This window comes from Lactuca virosa, chromosome 5, assembly GCF_052849685.1.
Source record: "Lactuca virosa cultivar CGN04683 chromosome 5, Lactuca_virosa_CGN04683_v6, whole genome shotgun sequence".
Classification (NCBI taxonomy): domain Eukaryota; kingdom Viridiplantae; phylum Streptophyta; class Magnoliopsida; order Asterales; family Asteraceae; genus Lactuca; species Lactuca virosa.
Window position 1 is genome coordinate 366,897,668 of NC_136430.1, and position 10,899 is coordinate 366,908,566.

At 32.6% G+C, this 10,899-nt stretch overlaps 1 long non-coding RNA gene across 1 annotated transcript; it reads left to right on the top strand.

The window, feature by feature from the left end:
* The first annotated feature begins 284 nt into the window (after positions 1-284).
* Positions 285-1,444, top strand: LOC145117750 (uncharacterized). The gene is made up of 5 exons (XR_013712787.1): positions 285-426; positions 519-682; positions 876-993; positions 1,079-1,136; positions 1,340-1,444. It is a non-coding gene; the product is annotated as an uncharacterized LOC145117750 (long non-coding RNA).
* Positions 1,445-10,899: the final 9,455 nt, after the last annotated feature.

Sequence of the window (10,899 nt, forward strand, 5' to 3'; positions counted from 1 at the left end):
TATGATTGATATAGATTTCCATTTGAGAAATCGAAATTGTTTGTTTGATTGGAGTCAAACTCATTGAAGTCGACTGATGTTAATTTTCGATTTGAGTCAAGAAATCGATTTATGTTGAATTGGGTTGAAGAGTCGAACTTACTGATTATTGGGGTCGAAATCAATTTCAAGTCTGAATCCAAAGTATTTCGATTTCGTTTTATATGGAGTATTGGGATTGAACGCATTTGATTGGCATCGAATACGCCTGATGATACTTCTTTAATGTTTATAATGATTCAGCCTCGTGTGACCCCTGTTGATGAATATGGTGCACTGATATATGCTGGAAGGTGGGGAATCCATGGTGCTTCACTTCCAGGTAGGGTCACATTTGCACCTGGAAATGTTGGATTTGCAACTTTTGGTGCCCCTAGACCAATGGAGGTTAGTGCCGAGTTTATATGCATATAATTTTAAATTGTAAGTTTTAACCATGCATTTTAAAAATAAATGGTTGCATTTTTGTTTTTGTGTAGACTCAAATTATTAGCGATGATACATGGAAGCTAGTGGACAAAATTTGGGACACGAAGGTTCAGGAAATTAGAGAGGGGGCAAAAAGGGAAATTGAAGCGGAAAATGAGAAGCCACAGGTTTTGATGGCAAGCCATTTTCTATGATTCTTGTTGCCTCTTTGGTGGTGAGTGTGTCTACTTGTTGGTAAATATAGTTTCTAAAAACTAAAAAGCACTAAATGTTGCTAGGCAATTAAAGGGCTTCATTTTTTAATGGACAAAATACAGAAAAGGCGCTTGTATTTTGAATACAGTGTTTTCTTTTATAAAGTAACATTGGATACAATCTAAAAATGTGTTCACTTGATTTTTTGGCAGCAAATTACAACTTATGTGGAATCTAGATGCATTCATTTTCTTGATCATAGATCCATTCACTCCAAAGATTTACTGGATCTTGTGGAATCGCAATCCCATCTTCATGCAGTTGCTCGTGGTATTTCTCCTAATCTGGTATGTATATGAAAGTAATAGGCAATGATGCTAATTGGTAATTTGTTCTAATTGTCTAATTTTTACAGGAAATTGAAAGTTGTTTTGATGCACACCAAGCGCTCGCTAAAATGCTTCAACTGAATGGTATTTCTTCGTTTATAGTATTCTATCAGAAAAGAATGTTTTTTATGATAAGCATGAACATATTCTGTTAGAATGCCCCGAATTAATATAATTATTGGTGAAGGAATTCCAATTCTATCAGAATGTAATCACGAATTCCAATTATGTTGTAATGGAATATGACTATTTTCTCATTAATTTATTCATTGGATTTGTTTCCACAGAAACTGATGCTTGAAGAACGGACCACGAAATTTGAACGACGCCTCTTAGCAACATTATTCTTTTACAATGAATTAGTGTATTTGTTAGATTTTGATGTTCTTTTCCCGATTTGAAAGTTTTTTAGTTTTATTCTTTAACAATAAATGTAATTCTTAGCAATTGTTACATGTATTCTATAAGAATTAATATAAATTTTGTTTTAATTCTTCAATTGTTCGTTCGGGAATTTGTTATTCTACAAGAAAAATATGTTCAAGAATATTTTTATTATTTTATGGTTCTAGAATTTTTTTATTTTTGAATATATTTAAACATATTTTGTCAGAATGTCCGAATTAAAAACCTAATAATTCGTAAAATCAGATTTTTAAAATTAGTAGAATCTATGATCCCTTAAAATATGCAAACTTCCTTTATTAAATCTATGTTAATTGACTAAAATACCCTTCTAGTTAAATTAGATGGTATTTTTCGATTATTTTTAATTCAATAATATGTATTAATCACTTTCTTAAAATAAGTAAAATAATTGGTCTATATTTATGCATACAATAACACAATAATTAGTTTGAATAGAATAACCTAGGCCTATATATATATATATATATATATATATATATATATATATATATATATATATATATATATATATATATATATATATATATAGTTTAATTATGTTTACAAATATAACTTTATAAAGTGCGTAATGCATAAACATTAAAACATAGTTATTTTCTCATCAAAATATGGTCATAGCTTCATTACTTCATATATGTATCTAACAAGAGTGTCTATTTCCAATTCAACGTGTTTTGTGATGTGGGACTACAAGTTCAGCAAGCTAAAAATGATGATCATTCCACATCGATAGGATAAGAAAGACTAGAGTTAAAGGTTTCCTATAAATTTAAAAGTCAATAATGTTGCTAATAATGAGTTGATTTGTGTGGCTTGTGGCTTTCTGGTTAAGCACTCTACTAATTCGCAAACATGCAACAATTTGGACATTATTAGTTAATAGTTAATATTAAGTGTTCTAGTTGTTATCTGTCTGAACTATACAGAGTACTTTTTACACCTTTTGTTTTTAAAGCACATCTTCAAACAAAATTTTTGTAATTCTTGACGTAGTATATGTTGTATACTATTTGATTTGTTTTCTTTATAGTGAGAAAATTTTATAAATATATGGAAACTAGGTACCCGATATTATATTAGAACCGTTTCCAACCAGTTCCGGGTAACAACTCTTTTATCCTCTGGCATGAGTGGAAGCAACATTGACTTATATGTTCTTTCAGGGAAATTAAAAACAAATTATGAACCAGTCGCAACTGCAACACTAAATCCAACAAGATCAGACAATCTACATCCATATACATGAAAAAAATTCAACAAAACATAAAATGATTAAAAAAAGATGGTGTCTTGTTTTGGATTTATACGAACCTGAAAGGGCCAATTGGCATTTTGAATTTAGTAATTGCCTTATCTACCCTTTAGAGGTCAGCCCCACGTTCTACAAGCAAAAAGGCAGCTTGGCTATATGGAAAGAACATTCTATTAACAGCAAAACCTATGGAATTGCAAACAACAGGAGTTTTTCTGATCTTTATTACAACATCTAACAAGTCCAACATCTGATATTTTTTCCTATGGAATCGGGGAAGTAACGGAATGGATAGTTCTTGAAGGACTGTGATTCCATTCTATCCAACCAAACAGACCTTATGGATAACAATAAATCCATATGCCTGAAAAGTGTGACCCAATTATCCTGTCATGAGAATTTGTATTTTCACCAATTAGATTCAAGTAAATTATAGAGGTGTTACTTGTAGGTATGCAATGTGGAGAGCAATACTTCTCCAAATCCAAAAATACTTTTTACTTCAAAGAGACTTTCTCAATAACATCCTATTTGGTTATTCAACAACAAAAACAAATCACCTTTAAAGATTAAAAAATGCTAAATGGTTAAAAGAATTGTTGTCTATGTTTCTAGTACATCAATACCTCTATCACCATGTCTACATCCCTAAAGCTTTCATAATCAAGAACGCCCTTGAGAGAAGAGATAATTTTCTTCATCTTTTCTTGAGTCTACTTACCTTTTCTAACACTTCTTGACAAATTGGACGTGCATATAAAAGATATTTGTTAAAAACTTGTAAAAAAGTATATTTTCTAAATATTTAGATAACAAAGTGTTGACTATATTATTATACCTTTGACTCTGCCTAGTTCACCCTCCAAGAACTTTTGATTGACTTCTTTCATGATAACTTGATACACACTTAGAAGTAAAGATGTTGCTATCCTGACCCATTAAACTTCCTCCAAGAATAGCAACCTTCTTTATCTAGTCTTGGCTTCAAACCATGATCTGTCACCCCTGTTCCATTTAGTATGATTGAATGGAATCACACAATTATGCAATGGACAAGGTAAAAGAATGGATCATTCCATTCCATTCTATAAAAGCATCAAGCACCCAAATGAGGAATTTGAAGTTTACAGATAAAGATGGTAGTTATATTTCATTATTTTGATTATCTTGAATTACTTGTAACAGTAAGCAACTTATGCTAGAGCAGTCAATGCCCATACTTTTACCATTTGCTTACCACTCTGCATAAGAAATAATAATTGAGTACTTTGTAAACAGAATGAATAAAAGATAGAATCAGGTGTCTCAATTTTATTACCTGTAGTAGTACAAGCATTTTTCTCAGTATTATCATCACCTAAAAATGCCAGTAAGAAAGTCAAATATTTTATGGGAGTAGTTTTGGCTTTTAATAAACAAAAGAGAGCAGGAAAAAAGATGAATGAAACTAGGAAAAAATGGAATAAAAACGAACGTGCAGCTGAGAGGTCGAATGTCTCCAGTGTAGCTGTGGGGTGCGGTAGTCTCCGGGCGGTAGTGGCTTCACAAGGAGGCGATGGCTAACGACGGCGAGCAGGGAGGACTCGTCGCTTGAGGAGCCAACGATCAAGAGAAGTAGATGGAGGGTCTGTGAAATGTATCGTTATACAATGTGTATAAGAAACGAGATCCTACCCCTTTGATTTCAATTTCATGGCCTGGTAACCAAAAACCTTTTGATTTCACTAAGAACTGGAACCTTAGTTCCAGAAATAGTCGATTTTGTGGCCCTATATATATTGCTAGGCATGAGAATCCTTAATTTCTGTTCACTGGTGTTGGTGAAAGGAGAAGCGGTTGTGGTTCTCTGATTGACGGTTTTTGAATATTTGATTGGGAGAAGTAGAGCGAGGGCAGAGAGTGGGTGGAGACATCGATAGGAGACATGATGGGAGATTGGCGATTTGGTGATGGTGGGATGCTGTTTTGGGAGAAAAGAGGAGTAAAGGTGATATCAGTTTTTTTTGGTATTTGAGTGTGTGAGAGAGAGAAGAACGATGGAAAGAAGGTAGAGGAGAACATGGCGACATTTCAAACTTTTGGGAATTTCATTTCCCCCGTTAGTTGCTATAGAAAAGAGTGTGCGTATATAAAAAAATATAAAACAACATGCTAACACGACACACATTTTATGATATGCGCCCTTCGTGTTTTTTTCGACACTAATTTTAGGGCACACACAAATGCGTGTCCTCTATCCTTCAAATTTTGGAAAACTGACATTATTTTTACGGCACACAAAAATGCCTATCGTAGATTAGTGTGTGTCATTGTTTGCATGTCATTAAAGGACTGTTTTCTAGTAGTGTGACTCTATTTTAAAATAAATTTTTATATTTTTACGCTTCCGAGCTTGTGAGAAGTATTGAATATTGATGGGAATTTTACATTGTTCATAATGTTGCTTTTCAGATTTGATTAAGAGCTTTTTTAATTAAGTTAGTAAAAAATTAGGATTAATTGAAGAGCTTCTTTTGGTTAATTAACTAGGTGAAAGAGAACTTACTAGAGCTTGTTAGTAGTTTTCAAAATACAACACATTTAGTCCAGTTGCACCTTCAACCCCCTCCCGAAACCACTTATTAAACGATAGTTTTACCCATGTTTTGTCATTTTCTAATTTATTAATTATATATATTTTTTATTTTTAAATATTAATCCCCAACCCATCACCATCAAATTGAAATCCGTAACCTAAAGCTAAAACAAAACTGAAATCCTAAACTTGAAAATCAAATTTAAATCAAGATGTAGAACCCATTATTTTTGTTATTTTCGAAAAAAAAAAAAGTCCAAGCTAACCCTAATTTAGTCTTATTCGGTCTTGAAGCAATGGCTCGCAGAGTAGTTATTTGTAGGTAATAGCAGTAACCAACAGAAAAATGATTGAGGAAGGGTGAGAGATGAGTTGTTGGAATGAGATAGGAGGTACTTTCCAAAAAAGGGGGAGGTCGTGGTGTAGGATTTTTCCTAAACCGGTAGAAAGAGCATGGAGGCTAGAAGTGAAGGGAGAATAATGCAACAATAGGTTTATCGAGAACCGGCAGAGAATGTGTGGTCGATATGTCGATTTATGTTTCCTGGTGGCGAAGATGGTGAGACAATGGAAGGGTTTAGGGACGCTATGTATTCTGGAAAAGGAAAGAATCCTTCAATTTTTAGAGTAAGGCCCCGTTTAATAGGCATCTTTCCAGGTCCAAACAGATCTTTCTGGCTGAATAGACCGGAAAGACTGTTTGATATGCACAAAAAAATAGGATTTTCCCGGTAAGATATGTCTTTCCCAGAAAGCTCTAAAACCATATCTTTCTGGCTGAATATGCTGGAAATATAATTGTTTCCCAAACCCCGCATATTTCTTTCTTGGATTATTAATTTCTTTTAAATAATTTTTTAGTTTCTTTTTTATTGAATTATTACTTTTTTATTGGATTATTATATATTAATAAATATTATTTTTAATATATAATATTTATGTATTAATTGATATTATTTTATTTGATTATTAATTTCTTTTAAATATTTCCTTTTTTTATTTCCTTTTTGTGGATTAATTCTTTTTTATTGGATTATTATATATTAATAAATATTATTTATAAATATATAATATTTATATATTAATAAATATTACTTTATTGGATTATTAATTTCTTTAGTTAATTTTTATAATTCATTTTTATTGGATTAATTCTTTTTTTTTTGGATAACACTGACATCATCCTAATATATTTTAAAAAAGGGTTTAGGTCATTTTTGGTCCCTTAACTTTTGGTTTTGAGCTCATTTGGTCACTTAACTCTTTTTAAGTTTTAAAAGGTCATCAAACTTTTGACTTTGTGCTCATTTAGTCACTTAACTTCTGGTTTGGTCACTTAACTTTTAGATTTGTGCTCATTTAGTCACCTAACTTTTAAAATTGTGTTCATTTAGTCACTAAACTTTTGAAAAAATTTAAAAGTTTAGTGACTAAATGAGCATAATTTTAAAATTTAGGTGACTAAATGTGACCAAACCAAAAGTTAAGTGACTAAATGAGCACAAAGCCAAAAGTTTGATGACCTTTTAGAACTTAAAAAGAGTTAAGTGATCAAATGAGCACAAAACCAAAAGTTAAGTGACCAAAAATGACCTAAACCCTTTAATAAATTTCACCCATCCCACCACTATCAGACATAAACCGGGTCAAGAATCACACGTTCAGTTATAAAAAAAACAAAAATTGCTAGAAATAATAACAATGTAACATCAACTTGAAAAACAGTAAACTAAAAACAACTTAATCGATATTCTATTTGGATTTTTAAATGATTATTGTGTAATTTTCATTTTGTATGACAATTTGTATGTTTTTATAATTATTCAGCAACTTCATCCATCACAGTATAGAACAGCAGGGTAATATTGTCATTTTTTATTATTCAGCACAGTCAATCAGATGTACAATCAAACAACATAGTTTCTTTACCAATCAGAAAACTTTATCATACTTTCCCGGACAGAATCTATCAAACGGGACCTAAATTATAGTTTGGTTCTTAGATTTATAGCTTTTATTATTTTAGGTATAAGGGAAAATCGTCCTTTCATATTGGACTTAATGATATTAAGAAAAAAGACCATCCGATATGCATTTTGAAACAATGAGGAGGAGTTGTGCTAAATTTTCAAAACGTGGACCAAAATTGCAGGAAAATGCAACCGATAAGGATAAAATTTGTAATTTGCTCTAAAATAATATATTGAATATGATTAAAAATCAGTTTTTTTCAAACATTGTTAGACAGTAGGGGTGCGGTTTGGTGCGGTTTTAAGGCCAAACCGAACCGCAAACCGCATGGTGCGGTTTTTGTATTCTTAAAACCGTTGGGTGCGGTTTTGCAATGGTTCGGTTTTTCGGTTTTTAAATGCGGTTTCGGTTTGTATCGGTGCGGTTTCGGTTTTAAACCGTGTTTAGAATTTGGTGCAGTTTTTTATGTTTTTTGGTGCGGTTTTTTAAAACTGTAAGAACTGAAAACCATGTGCAAGTAAGTTTTTATTGTGCTGTTTTTTTTTTAAATCATTCATTTTCAACTCAAAACAAAAATACATAAACAAAAACTGGAAGTCGCTTAAAATATAACTTGTGACTACTCAGAAACTAATTAATAATTGAAGGTTGGTTGATTTTGACATAATTTGTTACAAGCTTATTACATGTAATCGATAAGTACGTTTAGCTAACAATAGAACATTTCTTTTGCACCCCATATAGTCTTACAAAAACATATAATAAATATATTATCGTTTATAAGTAGCATGTATATAATATACATTGATTTATTTATTACTATACACGCTTGCGGTGCGGTTCGGTTTTGGTAGGCCGATTTTTTGGATAGAAACCACACCGAACCGTTGACCTTCGGTTTTTGCAAAAATTAAATCCGCACCATTGGTTTTTGCATCGGTTTCGGTTTTTCGGTTGCGGTCTATTGCGGTTTTGTCGGTTTTTCTTTAGTCGGTTCGGTTTTTGCTCACCCCTAGTACTACATTTGTCGACTACGGACTAGAGACTATTTAGGGACCTTAAACTGTAAAACAATTTTGTATTTGTTTAATTGGTTTTGTCGCGGAAACTCTATGGCTTCGAAGATTGCATACTTCAAAATATAATACAACCTTAATTGTATTTATTATTTTTGATAGTTCATACATTCCAAAAAATATGACTAATATAATCACAGTAATAGGAGACTATTTTCGGACTCTAAATTGTAAAACAATTAAATATTAAAATAATATAACTAATATAATCACAACATAGTTAAATATGAATAATATCATTATAAATAGGTAAAGTTGACTACTATAACTTTGATTATTCCTAAAAAAAAATTATTGAACGAGAACTTTTTCAATGCGTTAGAAATTCTGACTCCCACAACTTCACTAATTGCTTAAATATGCATAAGCGCCTAGATACAGCCTAACGGTTGCTTACTGCCTAGGAACTAATTAGAAACTAATCGGTTGTCTACGCCTAGGGACTAATCGAAAACTAGTATGAATTTTTATAACATTGTTAAAATTATAGTATTAAAAGAACTCGTGTTCATAGAAACCATGAAGGTACACATGATTGTTTCGTGTATGATTATTTTGCTCCAAATCCTATATTTGGTGATGTGGGGTTTAGAAGAAGGTTCCTAATGCGAAGAGAGGTGATCAATACATGAATGGTGATCATGAGCGATGATTATGTTTGAAGCTGAAATCACATGGAACCACACCCAATTGTCAATTTCATGTTAATGGTGTACAATACAAGCACACTATTATCTTGCCTATGGGATATATCTCACTTAGGCCACTTTTGTGAGAACATATACTTATTCGGACGATGAAAAATGAAAAAGGTTCAAGGCAACACAAGAATCAACAAATGAATATGGCGAACATGCAATGTTTTTAAGGAGAATTAGAAAAGTAATGTACAATTGTATTATTTTACACAATATAATTTTAAAAAGACAAAAGGTGCATCGATGAGTCCAAATCAAGTGTAAGATTCTCCAAGTGATCAAGTAAATTAAGCTATTCTTCAGAAGTTGTGTAGCAAAGAAATCCACCGCATCATTTGATCAGATCTTGTGGAACATATTGCAAACTCCTACATACCAAAGCTTAGACCCAACTGAGTGCTCGAGGGAAGGGCTGTGGGACCCTTTCACGCTCACCGGAACACCGCATCGAGAAAACGGTAATATATAAAAAAAAATTATTCAACGGCTAGATATAGGAAATTGAGTTTTTAATTTTAATTTTAATTTTTAATTTTTTTTACCCTCTACAACATCTATAAATATCCACACACTTTAACCTTCAAACTCACATCTCCTTCTATCATTTCTCTCTACTTTTTTCAAAAAAATGAATCCCGACATAGAAGGGAAAAAACCAATGTTTCGAGTTCAACTCAAAATATTTTCGCTATCGATTCGTCTAAAGGGGTTTATCGTCCACAACTCGATGCTCATATTCAATCTCCACTACAATTTCAATACCAAAATGTTAGGCAATTTTACCCGATCAATTTTTGTCAAATCAACCCCAAACTCAAATCTCACTCTTTCAATCTCAAACTCAAACCCAAACCCAAAGCATCGATGAGTCGGATGAAAAGATTGTACGGGAAACTCAACCCACACCACTCCCAATGCCGCAAAGGAAAACAAAAAGTGAAGGAGGGTGTCACACAACCGGGAAGATAGAAGCCAAAAGCATGGACTCCACAAGAAGAGATAATTGTGGTAAAAGCTTGGTTTGACATTTCAGAGGATTCAGCGACAGGAAATGTACAACCGGGGGATCATTTTTGGCTTCGCATTCTTGAGAGGTTTCGCAAGGAGATGGGAAAAGGTGACGAGTACCGTACCAATCGTCAATTGAATTCAAAGTTTCGAGAAATAGCGAAGGTCGTTTCAAAAATGAACGGGTTGTACAACAACCTAAAAACCCAATGGAAAAGCGGCCAAGGAGATGAATAAATATTTCAGGAAGCTTTGCATTTTTTTTCTAGAGGAAGTAGGAAAGTCATTCAAGTGGCACGATTGTTGGAAAATATTGATTAAAAGTCCTAGGTGGAAAAAATATAAAGCAAGACCTTATACTTGAAGTACAACAATCAAAGCGAACAAAAACGGGCTCTAGTGGTTACACAATTTCTTCCGATGCTCGGGTTGGTCTAGATTTAAACGAGGAGGATGAACTCGAGCTAGAAGAAACTGTCCAACCGATGGGTAGGGACAAAACAAAAAGGAAGGGAAAATGGACTTTTTCCTACGCATCAGATTTCATCATGGACGCGGATGAAATGCGGAAAATGACGACGACATTTGATCGATATAATCTTAATTTCGATGAACGTTTGGTGTTCGAAAAAGAAAAAGAAGCCGAAAAAAAAGGAGCGCGCGAAGAAACAAGAAATGGAAGATATGAGGTTTTTGATTGAAAATACCGATCATCTTTCGGGAGCGGCTCTCGAGCTAGTTTTGAAGAAAAAAGAATGGATTATGCAAAAAAAATTCCGTAGATTGTTTTTTTTTTGTTTTCTAGTTATTTAAATCTTATGTTTTTTATGTAAATTTT